At 34.2% G+C, this 16273-nt stretch overlaps 2 protein-coding genes across 5 annotated transcripts in view; one reads left to right on the top strand and one right to left on the bottom strand.

Moving 5' to 3' along the window:
* The window catches only part of Atg16 (Autophagy-related 16), a 164232-nt gene that overhangs the window by 69364 nt on the left and 78595 nt on the right, over nucleotides 1–16273 (bottom strand). The gene's annotated exons all lie outside the window — the stretch shown is intronic.
* The window catches only part of LOC136412168 (uncharacterized), a 102258-nt gene that overhangs the window by 14638 nt on the left and 71347 nt on the right, over nucleotides 1–16273 (top strand). The window contains exon 2 of one of the 2 annotated variants that reach the window (XM_066395128.1): nucleotides 12085–12245. The exons of the other annotated variant lie outside the window; for it this stretch is intronic. The gene's annotated coding sequence lies outside the window, so the exon portion shown is untranslated. The remainder of the gene's footprint in view (nucleotides 1–12084; nucleotides 12246–16273) is intronic. 2 annotated transcript variants of the gene reach the window in all.

The raw sequence follows: 16273 nt of genomic DNA, 5'->3' as shown, positions 1-16273 counted from the left end.
CCATCAATATGAACCTATTATCATCGGTATCACTTGAGAAAACTCCTTTCATGGAGACTAAAAATACTAGGAAATTTAGATTGATGGAACTTTATGTTGATAAGCAACAGAAGAGCAGAAACTAGCATAAAGAGACCCTATATGGGTACACCGACGGTTTAGTAACTTTTTCTTCAATCTTCCCATCCCACTTTGTTACGGCGCTCACGCTTGTTACTTTTGATGTTGTTTTTATAGTTGAGCAAAAAAGGTGCAACCTGCTGTATCTGTAGATGGAATCAAGTCGCATGCTGTGCCAGAAGTGTGAGCGATCCACACCTTTTTAATCACATCACCTATTATGGAATATCTAAAATATTTGCCGATACTTGTTCAACTCAAAGAGGTGGGAAACTTACAATAGAGCTGACTCAGATGAATACCTGTGGAAAGGAACAAATCTGAAATGTATGCAACAGCGCACGCGCAGTAACCACAGTAATCAAGTTATAAGTTTTCATGACAATTTTAAATACTAAATTATTTACATGGCTTTGATATGGCTTTACTGTCCAAAAGTTCCTGATCCAGTAAGTCCCCCGAAAGCCAACAAGATCAATGAACAGGGTAAAGAAACGTGATCTGAAGAGGAAAATCCTCAACTAGTTTTTTTTGGTTTAGGTGCAGACCCTTTTTACGCCATGAAACTTTTTACCAAATCGTTTTTCTTATGTATGTTTGCGGACTAATTATATGTAAAGTATTTTTACTATCAGTTGAAATGGCAAAAAATCCTCTTACCGCTATACATGAAAGGAATTCAGGACATAGGCGTAACAAAAACTATAATATATTTTTTGAATTATTATCACAAATAAGTTTAGTAGACACATATTATTTTTTAATTAAATTTAAATACAGGTTTCATCATTCTCATCATCAGTGCACTCACTATCTTTGCTCGGTTGAACGATTATTGAGGCAACAGCAGATAATCCATAATACTTGTTTTCTTTTTGTAAAACATGAGCTACATAGCTTTTCCGCATTATGTCATCTAATTTCAGTTATCACCTGCCGAATATTTTCCAAAACTGCACCACTTCAAGTTGGTGACTTGTTTACCTTTTGTAATTTCTTCTTTATAATACTTCAAACTGTTTTATTTGAGTTAAAAATACAATAATACGGCGGTAACCGAAAAATCGTATATCCTTGATTGCGACATAGTTTGTTAGTTACATACTTCTTTTTGAAATTTAAAGACTTTATTATGTCTAATAAATCATTTTTTGTTGACTTTTTTCTGGGATATGTACATTTTTGTCCCTCATAAAGTTAATTATCTTGTCTTGTTTCTTTGTACTACTATTAGGGGTCTCGATTTGTAACCAGATATGATAAGGTCGTCCATTACAATGACTGAGTTAGGGGGATGATTGGTAGTAGTTGTTCGGTGATCCATTTTTCGAATAGTTGAGCAATCATGTCTTCGTGGCACTCAGCGAAGTATTGGCTTATATTTTTAGCGAACAACAACAAGCCGTTTGGCACAAATCCATTTTCACTGCCAACGTGCAGAATAATAATTTGTTAGCCTCTCGAATATAGAGTACCTAAACTGCATTTTTTTGAATTATCTACTCAACCACATTTAATCGCGTTGTGAGTGTCAAACCACGTTTTATCTAAATAAACTATATACATCTTCCTAATTGTCGATACTCCCTAATGTTACGTAAATATTCTCCCCGGAAACCAACTATTCGTTGTGACTCTATTACCGCCATTCTATTATCAATATTTTTATATTTAAAGCCGCGGTCCATCATAATGGCTCTCAACATTGCCAAACAATTATAATTATGATATGAGTAGTCTTTTAGGTGTTCTTGAATCATTTCTATTGTAGGTACTGTAATTTTTTTTACAAAAATTATAGATAATTCTTCGAATGACATCTCTGCCTCCATCGTCGATTTATTTAAAATTTTGAGAAGTCTCTTTCCCTTCAAAGGCATGCTCTATAACATTTTCGTCCTTAATAACCCGATACATCGTCGACAATGTTAATTTAGTCATTTCGCTTATTCTTGTTACAATACTTTTAACTAGATTATGCTTGTTTTCTTTTTTTAAACAGTCATATATATTCAAAACGGGACGTTGACCCTGCACATGTAGGTCTTTGTTTTTACAATCACAACTATTAGTCTCTGCAGGATTCACATTTATTTTGTTTTTCAAATGGTCTTCAAAGAGCTTTCAAAAAACCACACCTATCAAATCAATATGTTCCTAATAATATAATTAATTCTATGAAAAATATACATATAAAACTATGAATGACTTAATTTAACTACATACGTAATACCACAAGTGGGCACCAAAAATTCAATTTTAAATGCCCTTCGTCGGCGCCACTGGTTTCAGTTTGTTTACACCTACGAGTACCGGTCTCCGTACAGAGCGGCGGCGCATCTCAAATATTCATCGTTTCGCCACCCAGGCCGAGACAGTATTCATTTTGGTCCGCTGTCTTAAACATCCGAAATGTTACAGGGTCCTGTCACCAGATAGTAAAGGAATGTACCATTGATTTTACACAGTGACCCACCTTCTATATGCGAAATTTTCCACCGATATTAAAAATACTATACTGCTTTATTTGTTTAGTATTGTTACCCTATTAAAATATCTTACACTAACTTTCCAACATCCTGCTTTATTATGTTGAGTTCTATTGTTCTTTCATCGACAATTTAAATTTTATTACTGGTTCCATTTGTCTTTTTTTATGATTAGTTTACGATTTCAAGAATTTCCACGAGCGACGATCGTTAAAGTTTCAGATTTCAAATTGGCAAAATGGTTTTATAGTTTGCATTCAGCATATCATAAACTTTCAAAGTGGGCTGGCAATTACATGATACCGTGTGAAATTAAACTATTATATACGTTACTATTTTTCTATTCACATTGTTATAGGTAATTACTACAATTTTCGGTTCGGTGTTTAAGCCGCCATTAGCCACTGTATTTCAGTGCTCTGTGCGTGTAGTAAGTCGCAAAATTACTATGTAACCTAACTGTTGATCTTTGCGCTAATAGATATCATCCGTAAAAGTACACCTGTAACAATGTGTTTGCATGACAGCGTACAATGGTTTTTTGTGGTTCTGTACGAAAACAATTTAAAGAAGTAGGACATAACCGGTACTGAACGAGATCACAGTTGGACACGATACCGGCTTACCTAATTAGATTTACTAAAAACGGCTTTTTTGTCAAGTGCCAGTTGAGATGTATGAATAACTAAATATTTCGCTTTTTTACAAAGTCGGTTAATCTAGAGATTTTAGGTCGTTTTAAATAATCGCGAAATGTTCGTACTTAATTTGTAATGCGGTTACATTCATTGTGATATACTTAAGTAATGTATGATTTTTATTTCAGGAACATAAGAAAAAAAATAGTCCCCTGCTAAAATTCTTGAAAGTAAGACAAATACTGTTAAAAAAAATTACAGCTGGGGATCCTAATGATAACTCCTTGGTGCTCAATTAGTCCGCGACTCTTTGCCCGTTCAATATATCGACATGCGGTTGTCCTCATCGATCAGTATCGTATTTATACCGCACTTTTTAAATTTATTTTCATTACAGTAGATGCTTCTAAAACTAAGATCCCCCAAATTTTTATGCCGTTTTGAAAAATGATAGTGCTCTATGACTTGCGATTTTACTGTAAGTGACATCAATGTCACGGCTTAAACACAGGGAATTGCACGGTAGTATTTGGTATTCGAATGACGTCAAACTTCAAAAAGTACCACCTAAGTTATTGGTACTACCCCTTTAATGTATGTGTCATTTTCATGTCCTTCGAATATAGAATATTTCCGTTCCAATTTGAAGAGGTCGATACTGTTACATTTGACTCACCCTGTAACTGGGTTAATCTGTAAACATAAAGGTGATACAATTGACCTTGTCTATAACGAAATTAACCGGTCAAAAGTTCAGTTGAACAATGTCCCGTGCATTAAATGCAGGTGAGGCCACCTACGTTGAGTTCATCTCCGTTTGGTGAAAGATTAAACAATGCTTATAAACTATGCAAGAAATTTATGGAATAATTATGGTATTATGAAAGACTGCTTGTTTAAATAGGTATTTTCATTGTCAGGTTCACGATTCCTTCAATTTCGAAAAGATATTTACTAATAAGCGCATTTTAAAGCAAACGAGGCCTATTAACGGTTTTCAGTTAGTATGTCAAATATTTTCAATGATTTCCTAAAGGCACGTAGTCGGATTTGTGTGATTCAATGCCTGGCAATTTACAACCACTCTTCCTCCATCCGAAACTGTTGTTGTCACACTTTTGCCGGTAACCATAAGTGATTGACATGTGTCATGAAGACAGTCTAGCAGTTTCCGGTGTGTTCTGTCAAATTTCAGACTAAAGTGAAATGAAATCACGAAACTAGATATTTTAAAGTTAATTCAATAATTCGCATGCTTGATAGCCCCGCAGCCTTTCACTAGTATTTGCACTTCCTGCTCTCAAGTAAGAGTAAAGGAGAGCAAGATAAACGATTTGCTGTAGTTCAGCAGAGAGAGAAAATATAAAAACCTCACTCCGAGCAGAGAAAAGAACAGAAGCTGTTTAACGAAGAACAGGACAGGAAATATCAATGATTAATGGGCATTTAATCATTAATGCAATACCAGCAGTGAGGTAGCAGCAACTAGACCAAGGATAAGAAATAGCAAGGTAGCAAGGAAGATCTAGACTTGGAAAAGGAATTCCGAAAACTTCTATTGCTGATTTTTCGACCATCGGCCTCTGTTGACACATCGAGCATATGAGATGACCGATTAGTCAAAGCACAACATTTTTTAAAATTTACCTCGTGAATTTTCAATTAAGAGGAACGATCTATTTTTCTTTATAAAAAGATCTAAACACTGTGTATTTATCTTCAACCGTTTCTGAGATATAATGTTCATGTCCAAACATTTATGGAAAATTGTAGATATTTTCCTAGTCTCGCTATCGCGAGCCATCAGCTGAAAACTTTCAGCAACTATCAGCAAATTATCAACACACATTTCTATATACTTGCCCAATCATGTTGTCAAATAAGCAGTACACGGAGTGGTCTAACAGTGCCCTCAAGTGAAACTGTTTGAATTTGCATGAAGAAATTTAAAAATACAATGATTTTCTTTTTTGAATTTTCAGACATGGTCGTAATTTTTCAATTCCGCAGTACGGTTTCGTTGGATATGTAATTGGTGATTGGAGAATATTTCGTTGTGGGTGCGCACGACCACCAGTGTTGGACAGTGTTGAATCGGATTGGATCGCAGTTAAAACCTGTTAACCGCAGCAGTATCATTTTATCCAATTAAATCGTGTATTCCGTTTACGACAGAATCATACAACAGCGGAAAATGAAGCTCAATGCTGTTTAATCGGTCAATCATTAGTAACGCTCAGGATGAATAAGTGGATATTGTTGCAACCTGAATTTTTACATTCCTTTTGCTTTTGAATTTCAACTATACTGCATCGTTCTTCGTAAATCTTCGAGGTCCAAATGTTCGACTCGGCGAGAATTTTTAATCTGCGAGGTTGGATTCTGATGTGCTACAGCGTCAAACTGACCTTCTACTGTGGTCCAATTCGATTCAACACTGTTGGTCGGACGCACACGGTCAAACGTTGTGCAGTTACGTGACGTCAATGAAATCTGCGGTACTGCGGCGTTGAACCTGGAGTGGCGGCCTTTCTGGTCAATTTGAAATCATGTTCTGATGATTTCGAAAGAAAGATGGACCTACTTTTTCCTATGCTAGTTTAACGACTTTGTTAAAACTGATAATAACAGAAATATTATCCATTGGTGCAAATATCACGATCCTTCCCGCACCACTGTCAAACGCTTTGAAGGTCCTCAATTTACGGCAGTCTCCTCTGAAATTACTTACGTTTCCACCTAGATTCCTAACCTGATCATAAACAAAATCTTCTGTTGAATAAGTGGGCTTTCTAGGTTAATACATTCAAGTTGAGTGAATTTGCTAGACGTTTTATTGCTGCTTTTACTAGGTTTGCGCGGTGTCTGTCCAACAGGTAATTTTCGAGTCACTGTTCCATTAATGGAAAATTTTGCACGGTCTTCTGGTACCGCAGGTACCGTGTCCACGCGGTGACTCTTATTTTGTCTAACACTGAGAAATACGTGTAAAATGCGTTTTTATGAACAAATTCTTAACAACCGTGTAAATGATATATTATGTATCTAACGGTATCGTAAACGATTCTTTGTCTAAGAAAAAGGTGTCGGATAATCGATTAGATTATTTAAGGAAAAAAGATTGGTTTCCAAGGAATTTTATGTTTGCGGAGGCTCCAACCAACAGAAATTTTAAAGCAATATTACCTCACTTCTTGGATACTGATGTATAATTTAATGTCGTAAATTAAACAATTCTGAGAAGTAAAATCTATCTGAATATCGAAACAACCGTTTTACCCAATTTATAGCGCATTTTTCGCATGTCTCCTGATTGCTGTGGGAAACTTCTAAAATAAATTGCACCAAACTAAGCTGCGATCAGAGATATAAACGTTCAAAAGGCAGTTGTATCTTGCTTTTGCATTAATTAGTCAGCGTGTAGAATTGCGATAAGCTGTAATTGGTGTTAAAAGGAATCGATAATTTAGTCTCCACGGCTGAAAAGAAGAATTTCCTTGTTAACCCATAAATATTCAAGTTATACCTACACCTATGGCGAATGTAGTTACGATATGAATGCGAATTGAACATACAACGTAACTACAGGAATGTTGGTCGTTATCTTTCGGTTGACAATATGACAACTTCTTATTAGTACTAGCTAGTGATTACGAAGGACAGGTTTAGGTCAACTACGATTAAATATTCATGATTTAACCGGGTCGACCTTCAGGTCTCAGGATGGGCATAACTTAAAATCATCTTTCAGAAATAGGTTTTAGCTATTTGCGGGCGATTATACTAATTTTATATGATGGAGGATTAGTGGAGACTCACCTGCTACACATTAGCAAAACCGGTCAAATTTCATTAACTCACATCATTATGATAGATGACAGTCAACAACAGCATTCAAGCTCAAGCATGTAAGCATCTCCTTAGCCTGTTCGAATTAACAGAATTTTTTTTAATACGTTAAATATCTGACACTACTAATAGTAAGATAAGGGGATATGAATTTCAGTAACGTTTCCATGATGTAGCTTGAATTATTATATGCCCCCCACAAAATGCCTAGCTTCACTTGGTTAGATAGTTTCATATTCATACTAACCTGAACTAACTTGTCTCTCGTGAGCTTGAGGAGCATTTAACTTCGTTCGAACTTGCAAAACACATAAAATTACCAACGAGATCTCGAGACATACCGCTATCCAAATTGACTGTGTATGATCTAACCTTACTCTGATTTCCTGATCGGTCGAGAGTCTGGAAATCTCGGACTATGGGGCAGCAGATCTTTATTCTGAAATAAGAAGTGAAGCGGCAATTCTGACTAGGATCAGGCGGAAGCTCTTTTAACTGCTTAAAGATCAAATTATGACAATGTTGACAACTTAAATAAGAATATAATTCCTTGGAAAACGGTGCTCCGAACAAATGGTAAACCTCTATTTCAAAACTAACAGATTTTCGATTTTTTCCCAAAAGATACGACTTTTCGAGGCAGCAGTTGAACATATGTATTTTTTTACATTTAATTCTTAAAAATCTCATAATGAGTGAGAGGCAAATATTCTCGTGAACAAAAAGCTCGCCATGTTTTTAATATATGCTGGAAAACGGTGACAAATATTGAAAAATGCAAGAGACAAAAAAGTTTCGAAATTAAATAAGAAATTAGTTTTTTAGGAAGAAACGAGTAGTGACACGCCACACTAAAAAGTTGGCAGAGGGTGAGGGACCAGAAGAGTATGTTTAAAAAAAAATCAAATATGTATCATTAATGTTGAGTTATAATGAAAAAAATTGGAAAAAAAATCAAATTTTGATACTCTCTATCTCAGAAACAAAGCATTTGCAAACCTATGTACATATATGTGAGCTTTTTTGAATTTTTCGTTGTAAAATACCTTGCTAAAATCTGATACTACCAACAGCCTGAATATTGAGTGACTTTACCACATACCTAAAGAAACTATTCGAATACAGTGTTCGACAGATCGTTCATATTCGTTTTCCAAAATGCATATAAAAAATTCAAGTCGTAATTTACGTAAACATTTTAGCCTTATTTCTCGAAGTAACAATTCCGTTCTGAATATACTAATTTGAATAAGGTTGAAAGCTAATTTACAGCACTTGTTGTGTAATTTTTTGTGCTTTTCTCCGGTAATCATAATAATTTGTAGTTGGATCCTAGTTGGGTCTAATAATATGGTGTACAGCAAATTGAAAGCAAAAACAAAAACAGGTTGTCTGAGGCTAAAATATGCTCTGACCCTGATTTGGTTTTCCAAACTTGGCAGTAACATCTAGATAGTTCTTGTCGCTGTTGTAGAATGAAAATTAGTCAAAGACAGAGGATTTTTTGCGTTTGCGTTGGCTCGTCGAATTGTAATTTTCCCTTTTTGCAATTTAGATTGATAGCCCTAAGCAATAAACTGCATAAAATAGTTTCCACCAGGCTCACAATCATGGCATAATCGATGTCGTTCCAGCAATTGAGATAAATTCCACAGGCTGAACTTCCGCCTAACCCGTCAGTAGCCATCAACACTACACAACTGGTAATTCCGGTAGATTAGATATGAATTTCTTTACCTATCGACCGACTGATTGATAGCCCGCTGCGCTGGTGTAAAGGATTTTTCATTCATAAAATCAAAGTCTGCTTCAAATAGTGATGATGATGATTATTATCGCTCGTTACTTGAATTTCTAGTAAACCGCTTAAGAGGTTTCAGGCGGCCTTCGCTGAAATATTATCTGAAGAACTTAAAGTATGATTTGAGTATTTAAGTACCTATGCGCAAAATACCATATTTGTTTAAATAAGGAGGTGAATTTTTTGTCACGTTTTACTAGAAACTGACGCCATTGGCAGAAACGCTGAATATTACGAGAATGAGAAATTACATCACTAGTAGAAAAAACTGGTAGTTACACACACGTGCACTGGCATTTTACGAGGAATAATAATTAAAATTTAGAATCCATTATCATCTATGTCATTCAGTCACTGAAAACAGATTGGCTTCGAAATATGCAAAAAGTTCAAATGGCTGCTGTATTATATTACAGTTAATGAATGCCTAATCGAATTATAGCTATTAACGAAGATGTCACTTCGATGTAATGTGCAAACAAAACCCCGATTTTGTTTATTTTACTGATTACTGAACAGATTTGTGTAACTGTATCTCGAATGGATGCATATACCAAAGCATATGTTATCATCCATAACCTATATGAAAAGATTTATTAACGTAATGAATTTTCACTTTTAGAATCAATGAGATTCGTTACACCACTAGTTATGCATTGCACCGCTTTATGCCACTAACGAGGAATCTGTCAAAAGCTCCTTATGCGTAATTCATCAGCTTTGAACGAGCAATGTAATTGACATTAGATGCGGTCAGTGGCGTACCATTCTACAAGTCTCTGTATACCCCACTTACTGTTCGTTTCGGGCGATTTGACTCATTTAGTTTAAAAACTTTTCTGTCAGCGACATGTTTCCCCGTATCTCTAATCGTTTTTTAAGTATTTGTGAAAACACATTATGTTATGTGAAGACACAACATTTTTAACTTAATTTCGCCATTATTCATAAATCGACATAAAAGAGACATCACCTTAAGTCAAACGAGTATAAAGTTTCTCAAGTAACTCGAAAACGGCTACAAAGACGAAAGAAATGTAAGAATCAAACAAGTTTTTGGATCGAGCAAAGATTTCAAATTTTGTGAAATGATCTTTCAGCGTCACTACAAAAAAGACTGAAATGGTAAAACGAGGCCTGACCCTAGGAAAATAATCACCTTGTAGATTTTCGGCATGACTCGGATAGCGTAATTATGTACGTCTTAAAACTTTGTATCGGCTCAAAATCTGGCTTAAATATCTGAAGAACTGTAGAAGCTAAAGACCAAGAATAGAAATAATTTTGAAAGTTTAATACCCATTTGTATTTCGACAAGGAAACTTTAAATTATAAAAGTTCAAATGACCTATATTTATTTTTGTGAGTTCTGTCGCTTGTTAAAAATTCTCAATTAAAATTTGAATCACCCTGTATAATGCTATTCCTTTCGTCGATCTAACGCTTCGGCTTTACTTGTAATGGTTAAGCACCCAATCATACGATGAAATCATCTACTTCTATGAGCCAATATTAAAGAAAGTTTAGTCTAAAATTCGTATATGAAATAGTATTTCTCGTACTCGCGAAACTGTAAACCTCGCCTTTGGCTCGGCCTACAAACTTTTCGTTCTTGCTTGAAACTTCCATTTCATACTTGTTATAGAATATAACGGCTGATCATTAAAAAAATCGTCGTAGGAGGCGGCAAACCGTAAACGTAAGGCGTTGATTAAGCGATTTGTTGTTTACGATCAAACCTCTGACTGACAACATATAACAGATGAATTTATCCAAGACGTGCCTCTAATGTTACAACTGCCACTTAAGTTTTTTTTTCCAATTATCACCCTTTACTCTAATGCTTCATTAAAAATTACCCATTCTGAATTTAAACTTGATTCTATCACTTGTTACGGATTGCTATTCCGTAATAAGCAAATTATTGGTCTTCCATATACATACACAGAGCGTGATGGAAAAGGATTAACACAAATCGAATAAAAAAATACAATATTCGAATGGTGATGATAATATTTCATATTCAGCGTCAGTGTTAGAGAAGATTTTGTATTTGGAAAAATTCTAGACATATTCCGCAGGCAAAAAAACGTGGCGTGGAGCCACGTTTTCCGAAATGTACCAAATCATAGTTTTTTCTTTAAGACGTTGGTGTCTTTTTTGTTTATTCCTGCACAATGCAACAATGCATTAACCTAATATTTTTTATTTATGTTAAGAAAAATTAGGTCGCAAACTAATTCATAAAGAAGTTGTCAAGGGAAATCTGTGCGTAGTTTTCGAAGCGTCCTCGTACGCGAGAACTCAAAACTGCTGACACTCAATTATATACGCGGCGTTTTTTCTAAAGGAGAGCGAGAGACTATTCGCTTTGATACCTTTTTACATATACTTAGTCATTTAGATATACCCCTTTTTTTTACCCTTCAGTTACAACATAGCTTTTGGAATTCAATACATATTCTTTTCTGTTTTCCAACCAAGTGAGTTTAATTATCCAGTGCGACCATCCCAAAAAGTTAACGCGACCAATAGGTCCTCCACATTTCAACAATCTGGTTTTAGTTAACTTCACAAACCAACCAAAAAACCACTTAGATAAGATAGTAAATATTCAAATCCTCCTAGGTATATGAAAATTTGGCAACCAACAATCGGCACCTTTAAAACAATCTGAAAATTTGGGTACTTCCTTAGTTTTTGTGGAGCAGGTTATTTAAAAAAAACCATCAGATCTGACAACAGAAAAAATAGTTGGGTCTTTGACAAAAAGTAATATGGTGAATTTTGAAGCTTCCTCTAGCTGTTCGTAGGTAGTATGTTGTTTGCCTCATTGTGCAGATTGATGATCCTTAGCTCAATCTCCTGAACCGCCTTCTTAGCCATTAGTTCAAGAGAACTCCCTTGAAGCATTCCAAATATTTGTGTTGTTGACCGCGTAATTGTCTAAGATTTATTAATAATTTACAGATATCTTGGAAAACCGCATAAGTCATTCCATGACATATACGTTCGTCCGACCGCGAAATTCCGCAGTCGGTCTTTTTAACCGATGACACTCTGATGCCCAATAGTGGAATCGGCGATAACTGTAAAATCGTCAATGAAGTCTTGACGGTAAAAGAACCCGTCCTTGGTTATGAGTCTTATTACAAACTGTTCATTAATTCGCTTTGGTTCTTCGCAGCGGCGCGGCGGTTCGGTGTCTTCTCTTCTGCCATCATTTAATTTTCGAGCCTCTTGTGGCAGAACGGAACTTTGCGGCAAGGTCGATAGGTACTCGGTGGTACCTCGAGTGCGGTGGATTTTCTGTGACTCGTGTTCAAGTGGCACAAAAATTTCAAAAAGGTTAGTAAGTTTACTTTTCTGTTTTTACGTTTTAAATGTGAAAATTGTTAACATACAAACCTATTGTATCACGGCAAAAAAGTGCAAAATTCCGTTAGGTTCGAACAGACTCTCATTTTAAGAATTTCAGTTAAAACGTAACAAAAATTTTTGTTACACTCAGAATGAGTCGCTGCAATATTTTATTTTTATTGAGGGTAGAAGAAAAATCAATTACATATACACTGATAAACTGAAAACTCAATTTTAACATGTAACTAAGGTATGTTTTTCATTCTTTTGTGTTTAATGAAACCCTGAAGGGCGAGACTGACGATGATGTTCACAATAATTTTTTGATTGAGGCTTTGACTTGTAGCAAAAATTGATATCGCAAATGAGCCTATGCAACCTAAATATAAAGTGGAATACTCTCAAAAAGAAAATGATGGTTTATCTATTAATATCACTTCTATTTTCCTGGGAATTATTAAAAAATAAAACAAATATCAAACACATTTAATGAAATTAAAAAGAAAAAGATAATAAAATTAATTAGAGATTCACGATATTAAGTACTGGATTTTCAACTTACTTGACTTGTCTTGAAATCAAGTTAAACGCAACATAAACTTTACATATAAAATATGAAGTCAAGGACATTCGCATGATCAATTGGATTAACCATACAATAGACTGATAACAACTTCGTAATGGGTGGCTCAATGACTAATCTCAACATTTACCACCATCTTAGCTTAATAATATTATCAGGTGCCTAACTAATCACGTTGTCATGAAAGCCTCAGGAAGCAAATACACTTTTACTAAACTTGGTATATTCTCATCATCAATCATCCTGACTGTTCTTTTGATCCATAGATTCTTGTGGTAATTTCTCAGATTTCTCAAGATTTTTCAGGGTATTTTCCGTGTCTTCAGGCCATTTAGTGAGTGAATTTCCGTATAAAACTGTTATTTTGACCTGAACTACAGGGAACAACGGGGGTGGATTGTTTTGACAATATACGGGTAGATATTATCAAACATTATAGACAAAAGCGCTTGTGTTTGATCAAATCAATTACATATCTTTTATCAAGTATTTTAACCGCATAATCGCATTAGTACAAGATATATTGTAGTTTATACTATTGTCACTTGTCCATATTGTGATTGATTAGTTTAACGGAGACGAAATTCAGTGATATGAGTATTGCTTACTTCCTAGATCTTGTTAACTGAAATGGAATAAGCCAAATTTTTCGTTCAATGCCAATAGGAAAGAACCAAGTACAAAAAAAAAAAGCAATTTTTCAAACAAACGTCGGTTTTTTATCAAACATTCTCAATTTTATTGATATCGTTCTAAGGAATCTTGAAAATGAATATAACTAAGAAATAAAGAAATGATTTGGACGACCTTGAACTAATTTGAAATTTCTACGTTAAGGTAGTTTATGCCTTTTCTCAATTTTCAATTGAAATGTAATCAGATAAACAAGAAACAACCTGAAATTTACAAACGAAAGTAATATTTTTTTGAAGTTTTATTAGAAAAGTTTTAAATTATACTCCGATAGTGAAAATTACCTCTTATTATCTGCATTTTAGGTAATTTATTGTTTACAAACCAAGGTGCTTGATTGTGATTTGTATTGTAACACAATAAGCCTTTTCTCACCAGCTCTTATATCTGGAATTTCGTATATCGTCTCAAAGAGAAGCGGAAATAAACAGTGTAATTTGTTTTTAGAAAGTCACTAGGTAAAGAATCGGGTATGCTTACAGGCTTTTTGGCAATTTTTAAGAATTATTCATAAGAAAAATACTCTGATTTTTATAAAGTAAAATAGTTAAGCTTTCTAAACTTTTTAGGAAAAAGCTTTAGAGATACTGGAAGATACTGGAATAAACCTCAAGTATCCTTAAATTTCTAAGACAAAATAGTCAACCATTTTTTAGCACCTCAAAAGAAAACCAAGGACAAAGAAAAAATTATGTAATCAATTTGAACCAACCTAAATAAATTGGGCGAAATTTCATTGGACTAAAATAGTTCTAGAAACTTCCAGAATAATACTCTTGATAAGTTTTTTAAATTTCTGTTAAAAATCAAGCTCTATGAAAGAATTTTGAAATCTAGTCAAGCTTTAATATAAAGTAGCAATATCGAAATGTCAAGCATTTATGTTTCAAATAAGCACACTATGTTCAAATAAAGTCAAGAATTTTCATTAAATTATCAAACTACTTGATTTTATAAATCCGCGCTAAATGAAATCTATACTTCTAAAGAAAATCTATTCATGCATCACATATTGATTTATTGATTATATTATTGACTGACGTTAAATAACCAATTAAGCAGGCAACATGTCAATTTTATTTAAGTACCCTTTAAAGAAATAATGCTAATCAGGATATGCGAGACGTACCGAAGGCATGCGGGTACCCACGGAAGAAGTGGGTACCCTTGACCTTGTATCTAATAACCCACAGTCCCCATAATTCGTGGGGGTATTTGCATTACAGCTCTGGCGAGGTTATTGATCTTGTTCAGAAATCGGTACATTTAAAATTAAGAAAGACTTAAGAAGAACATTTGTGTTTTGCGTTTGTACTGTTGTGTTAGCAATGAAAGGTTTTAACGTATGTGCATGTACGTAAATTCCACATTGATTAAAATCAATTTATAGCAAGACTAACGGTAAGATTTGGCCATAGAAAAACTCCATGCAGAACTAGGCCCTACTTACTTATTTTCACCGAGAATCCGATAACGTTAATGAGCACCACATTGGCCTATAAGGTTAATTATTGGCGATCTTGTATCTCTATTGTTTTTGCTATGCCTTACTGAAATTAACCGAAAATGGACTAACCTAATCTACTTAAGGTTTAACGTTGTAATTAAAACGAATCCACGCATAAATGTGTGTCATCTGTGTAGCACGGTAAATTTACATAGACTTCGTGCATTGATGTTCATTCCTTGCGTGTTTGCGCCACATATATTTTGGACCGACAACACTGTCATTAATATTGTAGAATTTGCCATAAAACAACTCCGCAACTAGATTATGTATGCTAAATTATCAGTTAATCGAACAGGTTGAATGATGTTTATATGGATTTAATGCCCCTCGTAGTATTTCATCCTGTAACGGTTGAGGCAAATGATTTAACGACAAAATTCATAATTTTAAAGTAATATTTTCAATGAATTTTTAAATTTCACACAGAGACGCTCAATTTTAAAATTATTACGAACACTTTAACTAAATTATATTATGTACTGCTTTGAAGACTTTATTTTCGTTGTTTTTCATTACAGTTCAAAACAGACCGCGTTTTATTCCTTTTTAGTAAATTTAAGACCGGTATTTTGATTCTTGAAGTGGCTGTTGTGTATACGGGTCCTTCAACAGTGAATTATATTATATCATGAGTGTTTGGTGGTCCTCCATCGATGCACAATATTTTATGAGTTTTTTTTTAACATCTGCACCTGTCGAAATATTGATAAATGCGCATTGTTTTTGAAATATAGATGAAACCAGTATCACTTTTCCTTTTTTTGAAATTATAATTTTTGGACTTACTTCTCGAATCTTGCTTGTTCTCCTTCCAGCATTTTACGTATTACCAACGTGGGAATACAGAAAACTTACATTTATTTTCAGTCAGTTTAAACAGTTTAGAATTACCATTATATTGGAAATTTTATTTTATGAGAAGGTATATGATAATAACATATTTAGTGTTTACGACGTGGGTCTATAAAAAAATAGTACAACTGATTTTTTAGTTCCATCATAGCAGTCAGAAGTTCATTCAAAATTTTTGAAACTATCAAGAATATTCTGGTTCTCATAAACTTATATCACGGTCATTCAAAATTGTTTCAATTTTTCTTTTTACAATAATATATAAAAGAAACAAACAATTATCGATTTGTAAATATCCTTTTCTAAATACTCTTTTCCGCATTCCATCAATATTTAATAATTAATGCATGAGTACTCATTAAATGGCAGAGCTTCTTG

The sequence above is a fragment of the Euwallacea similis genome, chromosome 11, assembly GCF_039881205.1.
Source record: "Euwallacea similis isolate ESF13 chromosome 11, ESF131.1, whole genome shotgun sequence".
NCBI classification, from domain to species: Eukaryota; Metazoa; Arthropoda; class Insecta; order Coleoptera; family Curculionidae; genus Euwallacea; species Euwallacea similis.
Note: the sequence above shows the minus strand (reverse complement) of the source record. Positions and strands in the feature narration are given on the sequence as shown.